The sequence below is a fragment of the Echinops telfairi genome, unplaced genomic scaffold (genome assembly GCF_000313985.2).
Source record: "Echinops telfairi isolate 266 unplaced genomic scaffold, ASM31398v2 ScPeMD7_23;HRSCAF=83, whole genome shotgun sequence".
Lineage (NCBI taxonomy): Eukaryota > Metazoa > Chordata > Mammalia > Afrosoricida > Tenrecidae > Echinops > Echinops telfairi.
Genome location: NW_022103920.1, coordinates 4,735,923 through 4,743,718, shown reverse-complemented (window position 1 = coordinate 4,743,718; position 7,796 = coordinate 4,735,923). Strand labels below are relative to the sequence as shown.

Here is a 7,796-nt window from a genome sequence, read left to right as displayed (position 1 = left end):
TTTTTTTTGTAAAAGCAGTTTCACTTAAAACTTGGAGTTTTTTTTCAGGATAGTCGATTTAAAAGAACAGCATGTGGCTGTGAAATTTTGTTTCCTGCTCAGGAAAAATGCTGCAGAAACTGCTGTGATGTTGGACACAGCTTATAAGGACAGTGCTATGGGAAAAAGTGAAGTGTATGAGTGGTTTTCTCGTTTAAAAAGAGGTGAAATGTCTACTGATGACAAACTTCATTCTGGACATTGGTTAACTTCCCAAATGGATGCAAATGTCGGCTCATGGTGCATTTAGAGTTTGTTCCACCAGGTCAGACTGTCAATCAAGCTTTCTATTTAGAGGTTCTGAAAAGATAGTGTAACAGTGTGTGACAAAAAAGACTTAATTTGTGGCAGATGTGGGATACTGGTTTTGTCACCATGACCGTGCACCTGCAAATTCAGCCATCTCAGTGAGCCAGTTTTGGCCTAAAAACAGCATGCCTCTCTTAGCCCACACACCTTACTCACCTTACGTCACTCTGTGCAATTTCCTTTTGTTTCTGTGAATGAAGAGGGACATGAAAGGACAGCAATTTGATGATGTAGAAGAGGTTAAGGAAAAAAATGAGGGAGGTGTTGTCAGCCATCGAAACAGGTGAATTGTCAAATGTTTCCAAGACTGGAATTGCAGATTTCAAAAATGTATTACATGTAATGCAGAGAGTACTTTGAAGGTGATAAGGAGCAGGCACACAGGTGGAGATAAGAGATAAAGCTCAAGATACATGGAATCCAGGAACAGGAATGGGAATACTGATACCAAAAGGGTAGGGGGAAGGAGGGAGGGGAGCAAAGGAAAAGGGAACTGTTTGTAATGATTGGCACATAACCACTCACCTCCTCCAGGGGGGAGAACAACAGAAACCATGGGGGAAGGGAGACAGCAGTTGCTGTGAGATATGAACATAATATTAATTTATAATCTATCATGGGGCCATGAGGGTGAGAGGGGAGGGAAAATTTAAATACATATCTTTGGGGGAAACCTTCCAGTTTTGTTTTGTTTTTTTTGTGGTGGTGGGGTACCACCTCCTATATTGGAAACGACCTTATGGCAGTGAATTTGAGTTTTGGTTTTATACATTTAAAATATACTTCCTTTTATTTGATCTGGCTCTCCCTTCTAGCATCTCTGTTATCTTTTTTTTTCCTGTTATCTTTTAAGTGTATAACTCCCTATTGAAGTTTCCCAATCCTTTACCTCCTCTGCTATTTAAAAATGCATCTATGTATGTCTCACTAGGCTCATCTGATATTTGACTGACATGGTTTCCCTGGAGGTGACGTCATTTCCACCCCCTGCACCACTGAAGTTTTATTTTGGTCACTATGTGTCTCTCTGCTCCCCCCGCCCCCAGCATTTTGAGGTTGTATCCATCCATCTCTACTTGTAACGCATTCAAAAATATCGCAGAAGCTGCTTTCCTGAAACTCTGACATCTTTGTTGCTTTTCCATTTGCTCAGATTTGCTTTGAAGCTCTCGGTTCTGTTGTGGTTGTTGTGTATGAACATGCTCTCGATGCTGACTTGTCCCCGTTTGCTGTTGGTGTTTAAAGGGACGATGGGAACATGCTGGGTCCTGTTTGAATTGGGGGGGAGGAGGGGGCAGAGCATCTAAGACAAGAGGGCACCCAGCAGCCTGGCGAGCTGCAGCTGTCCCATCCACCCAGAGGAGTGGCCAGGCAGGCATGGGAGAAATGCAAGGGATGGAGCTGGCAGGCCAACCCCAGAGCCATGCAGGTGACCACCTCCGCCGTGAGATGTGGGTGTGATGAGACAGTACCCCTGGGACCCAGAGCTGAAGAAAATATGCTCCTTGATGTAAATGATCTGGGTCTGAAGCTTGAAGCCAAGGGCAGAACACCCCACCCCTTTGTTGTGGGGGGCACAGGAGACTACACAGACGCTCACTGGCTGACATGTGGAGTGTGTTCCACCCTTCTTGCTTATATGGGGACATCGGTGGCTCCAGGTGAGCACTCCAACCTTCCATGCCGGATACTTTGGTTCTTCATTGGGCCATGCACCTCTTGCTGTGCAAGAGTGGCCAGCCACTCTCTGTGGAGGCTGCTGGAGTGTTGCTGTGGGGCTGAGCTGGCTTCCCTGGGGCTTCCAGACTAAGACAGCCCAACAGACTGGATGGCAGCTAATGAGCTGGCTTCTCTTAGAGCCAAGGCATGTTTGTGTGTGTGTGTGTGTGTGTGTGTTACTCTCACACTTTTTCTTCTGAGTTGGTGGCATAGTTGTGGATCAAGGAGCTCACTTTACCATTGCAATCCACCCCAGCCAGTTCCTCATCATCATCTGAGACTTTGTCAGCATTGATTTAAACTCACAGTATAAAGGAAGGAATGTACATTTCCAACAACGGTCTCAGAGAGAATGCCACAAGACAATACACCAAGGAATGGGGTCTTGTAAAAGGCATCCATCATTGCAAACAGTCCCTGGGTTTGCAAATGGTGACATGCCTGGCTGCTCATTGAAAGGCCTCCCGTTTGTGTCCACTTGGAGGTACTCCGAAAAGAAGACTTGGCAGCCAGAGCCACTGATAACCCTAGCCATTGAGAACCAGAGCCATTGAGAGCCATAGTCACTGATAACCCTAGCCATTGCGAACCAGAACCATTGAGAAACATAGCCTTTGAGACCCACAGCCTTTGATAGCCATAGCCATTGAGAATTCTAGACACTGAGAACCATAGCCCTTGATATTCAGAGTCCTTTAAAGCCATACCCATTGATAACCATAGCCTTTGATAGCCATAGCCTTTGATAGCCATAGCCCTAGGTAGCCAGAGCCACTGGTAACCCTAGCCATGCGAGTGGGGGCTAGGTGTCATGCACCCCTTCTTCTGAAGTGCTCAGCAAAGGTCACTGGATCTTGGGAGACATCTCTGAGGGAGGCTTGTAACCCACTCACTTTCATTGGGCTGCCCGGGTGTCCATCAGGTATGTGCCACACCCATTGGGCAGCCCCAGTGGCAATCAGCCCTCAAGTACAATTCAGCTCCAAGCCAGTGTGTTCAACCCCTGTTGTGAACTTGCCTTTCCACCTCTGTTATGTTGAATCTGAATCTACAATTTGACATGAGCCCCAGATGGTTCTTACAGCTTAGGGAGGATGGGGGAAGGAGGGTTCTTATATACACATAAAGTCACCTGGAGATCCCCATTCAGCATAGCTGGGGTGGATGGGCACCCTGCCCAGCAGGAGGCAGAACCTCAAAGAACCCATTTGAAGCCCTGCTTGGTTTGTCTTTCAAATAACCCAGCCCTGGAAGCGTTTACATGTGAGAATGTGATCTTGAACGTCAGCAGTTTGAGTCCACTGGCTGCTCTCTGGAAGACGGATGGGGCTCTCTACTCCCACAAAGAGCGACAGTCTCAGAAACCCACAGGGGCAGTTCTGCCCTGTCTTGTAGGGTCACTATGCCTTGAAAAGGACTCAATGTCTGTAAGTCTTTTTTTCAGGAAAATAACGTGGGTTACATTATCAACTCCCAGGGAGTTACACTCTTGGAAACCCACAGGGGCAGTTCTGCCCTGTCCTGTAGGGTCTCTGTGAGTAGGAACTGACTCCAGGACAGAGAATTTTTAGTTTGAGGTGAACCTAGAAGATGCCAGAAGCTTCTAGACAGGGAGTGGGGGGTGGGCAGGGAGGGAGAGATTTGGTTGTGTAACAAGACATTTGACAGTTTTATTTGGGGCCTGGGTGGGGGCGGTTTGGAAAGACAGACTTCAGCTTGGGGGCACAGGGGAGGCCCTGGAAATTTAGGGAGGGGCCCTGGTGGCCAAGAGGTGAACATCTGGCCTGCAGCCAACGGTCCTGCTGAACTAGGGTTCAGGGCACATCTTCATTGCTTTTGTCTAGAACTCTCTCTTAGCACCAGGTTGACTGGTATAGCTCTTTGTGTACCATACTGCCAGCGTGTTCACTGTTCTTACGGGAAATCAGGAAGAAATTTTGCAGCTCCTGAGGGCCAGGGGTGAGGGGTATTGAAGAGAAGAAAAATCCCAGGAAGGAGGCAAAAACTCAGAGAGAAGAGGCTGGCTGGTAAGGGAGCCAGCCACCCTCTACCTGGAGAAAGAAGCCTACGCAGCAAGGAGCGTTGCTGTTGGCTTCAATCACGCATGAGACGGCTGTGTCCCCAGATGATACCTGCTCTGAGCCCCAAACGGAGCCAGGCTCTGCCCTTCAGCACAGAACAACTTTAAATAGGATTATTTTTATTCACGGTCGGAGAGCATTTCTAAGCAAGCCCTGGACACATGGTAGCAGCAATTCCGGCAGCCAAGGAATGGCGGGAAACCTGCAGTGCTGTCCTCCGACGATGAAGACGTGCCGGTGCTGATCCTGACACAGACCGGTCATGCGCGGCTCTGCCCCCGCAGTACAGGGCTGCTCTCTCTGCTGACCGGATGCCGCTCAAGTGTTATTGACCAAAGAACAACACAAATCACCGGACACAGGCCGGTCCCAATAAAGTCTGAATCTCAGGTCCCAGGCGCCGGAATGAGCAGGTGTCAGCCGAGGGTCCCTAACTAGGGTAGTCTACGAAGAAAGGCGTGGTGATCGACTTCCGAAAAGTAGTCCATGTAAAGCCTATGGATCTAAGAGTGTGGTCCACAGCGATCGTGGGATGCGTTGCCTTGTGTTATGTCCCGAGTCAACCAGGTGGCCCCTGAAGACAGGGGGCCATCTGTCAGATATGGCAGGTGTACACTCAGGATTACTCCCCTGTCAGCACCCGCTGTGTTGCAATTAGTGACTGGATGGCTGGGGTTTGTAGCATTCTGTTTGCGTTTTGTTGATAATTTCACATTAACAGAATTTGATTAGTTTTTTTTCTTCTTCAAGGTTTTCTGCAGACTCATGTCATGAGTTACATAGCATCACAAACTGAACTCAAACAACTGACATTGAGTTCCTTCTGACCCATAGAGACCCCACAGGACGGGGTAGAAATGTCCCTGTGGGTTTCCCAGACTGTAACTCTTTTGGGGAGTAGAAAGCCCCTCCTTTCTCCTGAGGACCTGCTGGTTGTTTTGAACTGCCGATCACAAACGGTGTAAATTCAACTTTCTTTACAGATGTCTTTGAGGGCCTTGGTGAGGAGGAAATGTATCTCTGAGTTTCAGAGCCAAGAAGCAAGCTCAGCGCTGGCCAGTCCAAATGGACTTATTAATAGTGTCCCCATGTGGGATCACAGAGGCTTATTAATTGACTTGAGATGTTAACAGGCCCCTGGCCATGCGGAGATGAGTTCTGCAGCTTTGTCCTGCCGGGCTTCGCTCAGTAAGTCTCAGCGTGAGCGCTGGCCTGCCTCCCAGCGCCCCATCAAGAGTCTCTTTGTTCGATTTCTGTGCGGGCAGCACGCGAATGCACCCTGCCATCACCCGTCCTCCTCTGCCCAGCGCGGTTAGAGACCGGATGGATACAGGTGTGTTAATGAAGGAAGAGGGGGGAGAAGACGGGACGGGGTCTGCGCCCCCAGGCCGATGGCGATGAGGGACTGGCAGGGGCGACGCGGGGACCACCGGCTTGTGTTCCTGGGATGCGCCAGCAGGTGGTAGCAGCACTTCGTCGGAAGGCGCGCGCGGCTCAGGAGGACCAGACAATAGACCCCATTCCGCCCTTGCTCACTCGGAGGGGCGGCGAAGGTGGGCGGACACACGCTGGCGGAGCGCCCTCCGATTCCCACCCCATCTCAGGCGCCTGCTGAGTTCACCTGCCCCCCGCCCCTCTTCTCTCGGATCTGGGACACCGGCTGCGCACCCACTAGCCTGACCGGCACCCCCGGACAGCGCCCCCCACCCCAGCCAACCAGCTAGGTTCTCCGTCTCTGAGAGAGGGGTCTCGAGCCTGAAGTCCCAACGAGGACCCAGATCCAGGCCTGCACAGAGCCCCCGCGCGCGGGGCGCCCCGACTGCGGCCCCCAGACCTCTGGTTCGTCTTCTCCTTTCTCTCGCGCTCCGCTCTCGCCCACCTTAGCGCGGCCATGACCCGGCACCCCGCGGTCTAGTTCCCGGAGTTACGGAACTAAGGGTGGGTGCGGGGCGGGAGGGTGGCTCCCCGCAGAGCCACCGCGAAGCCCGTCCCGACGCGGCCGCCGGGGGGGAGATGACCCCAGCCCCGCTCAGATGAGCCCGCGGAATCCCCGAAGGCGGCCAAAGGGCGAGGAGGGGGCTAGGCTGAGAAGGGGCCGCGCAGGGTGGGCCTAAGGAGGGGGGGTCATGGGTGGTGGGCTGGGCTAAGGGGGCGGGCCAGGCGGATAGGGGTCGGAGCGTGGACGCGGCTGGGAGGGGACATGGGGGCGGGGTTAGCAGGAGAGGGCGGCCTGGACGGGGACAAGGGGCCGCGCTTCGTTGGGAGGAGGCGGGCTGGGAGGCGACCCGGGGGCGGGCCGTGGTGGAAGGGGGTTCGTGGAGCCGGCCGAGTTGGGCGGGGCCCGAGCGGGCCGGGGGCGGGTCGTGGTGGGCGGGGCGGGGCCCTCGGGGGCGGGCCTGGCTGCGCCTGCTCCAGCCTTGGTCCAGCGCGGCGGGCAGCGGGACCCGCCACCGAGCTCAGCAACACGGATCCCGACGCGGCCTGTCAGGACCCCCGCGCCCCGCCTCTGTCGCGCCCCACCTCCGCCCGTCTGCAGGGATCGGAGCAGCGCTGCCGCGGGCCAGCCTCCCCCCGGGCTTAAAGAGAACAAGTCGGCGGGCGGCGGTAGGTGAGCTCAGCGTCGCCAGCGGTGTTTGGGGGAGCAGTGTGCAGGGGGGCCGTGGGATTAGGGCTTGCAAAAGTAGTGGGGCCCTCCAGACAGGCTTCTGCTGTTTCTCTGCGCACGCCCCCCCCCACGCGCGATCCAGATCCGTGGGGAGCGCAGCGGTGCAGCTTGTTCCCCTCGGACCCGCCATTACTGACACCCCGAGCCCCCGTGCTGCTAGGACCCCTACTCTGGCTTGATGCTCCAGGTTGAGGATCCTCGCGGAGGCCTGGGGTCAGGGTCCTGAAAACGAGCGCCTTTCACTAGGACTTCTAGTTTCTGGGTGGGTGGAGCCGGGTGCTCCCAGCGCTCCACAACACGTCCCCATGCCCCCCATCATGCACATGAAAGCGGGGAGGCGGATGGAAGGGGCCCAAGGTGCTGTCCATTCTCAACCCCCAAGTCCCAACTTCCGCCCACTGCCTGCTCCACCCCACTTGGCACCTGGGGCTGGGCCTGCGCCCCTCCTCACCGCCTGGGCTGCCTGACCCCTCCCTCTTGCCCCAGGGAGCTGGCCTGGGTCCAGCCCTGCTCGCTGCTGTCTTGTGCCTGGCCATGCCCAGGAAGAGAAGTGGCCAGGCCTGTTCCCCATCGGCTCACCCGGGCCCTCCACCCAGCAATGTGGCTCAGCGTGCCCAGGAACTGCTGGTTGGAGGCAGGGGGTGACTGGGCAGGAACTTTCTCTTTCTAGCGACCAGCATGCAAGTGAGGGGGCTCTGGAGGCTGAACTGTGTCTGCGAATACTGGGAACAACAGGCAAGGGTCCAAACAGGGATGTACCAGCCACCAAACACCCTCCCAGCACCTGTTGGACCCACCCCACTCTGTCCCCAATGAGGACAATGTGGAGGAAGAGCCCCCTCCTCTTCCAGCCCACCACGCTCCAGATGGGGTGGGGACAGGGATGTGATGGAGTTGAGAAGGGTCTTCAGCCACTCCTGAACCTTTCCTGGTTGCCCTTACACACACACACACACACACACACACACACACACACACACACC

At 54.5% G+C, this 7,796-nt stretch overlaps 1 protein-coding gene across 1 annotated transcript in view; it reads left to right on the top strand.

Moving 5' to 3' along the window:
- The first annotated feature begins 5,740 nt into the window (after nucleotides 1-5,740).
- The window catches only part of EPHB6 (EPH receptor B6), a 17,749-nt gene continuing 15,693 nt past the window's right edge, over nucleotides 5,741-7,796 (top strand). The window contains exon 1 of the mRNA XM_030885226.2: nucleotides 5,741-5,987. The gene's annotated coding sequence lies outside the window, so the exon portion shown is untranslated. The remainder of the gene's footprint in view (nucleotides 5,988-7,796) is intronic.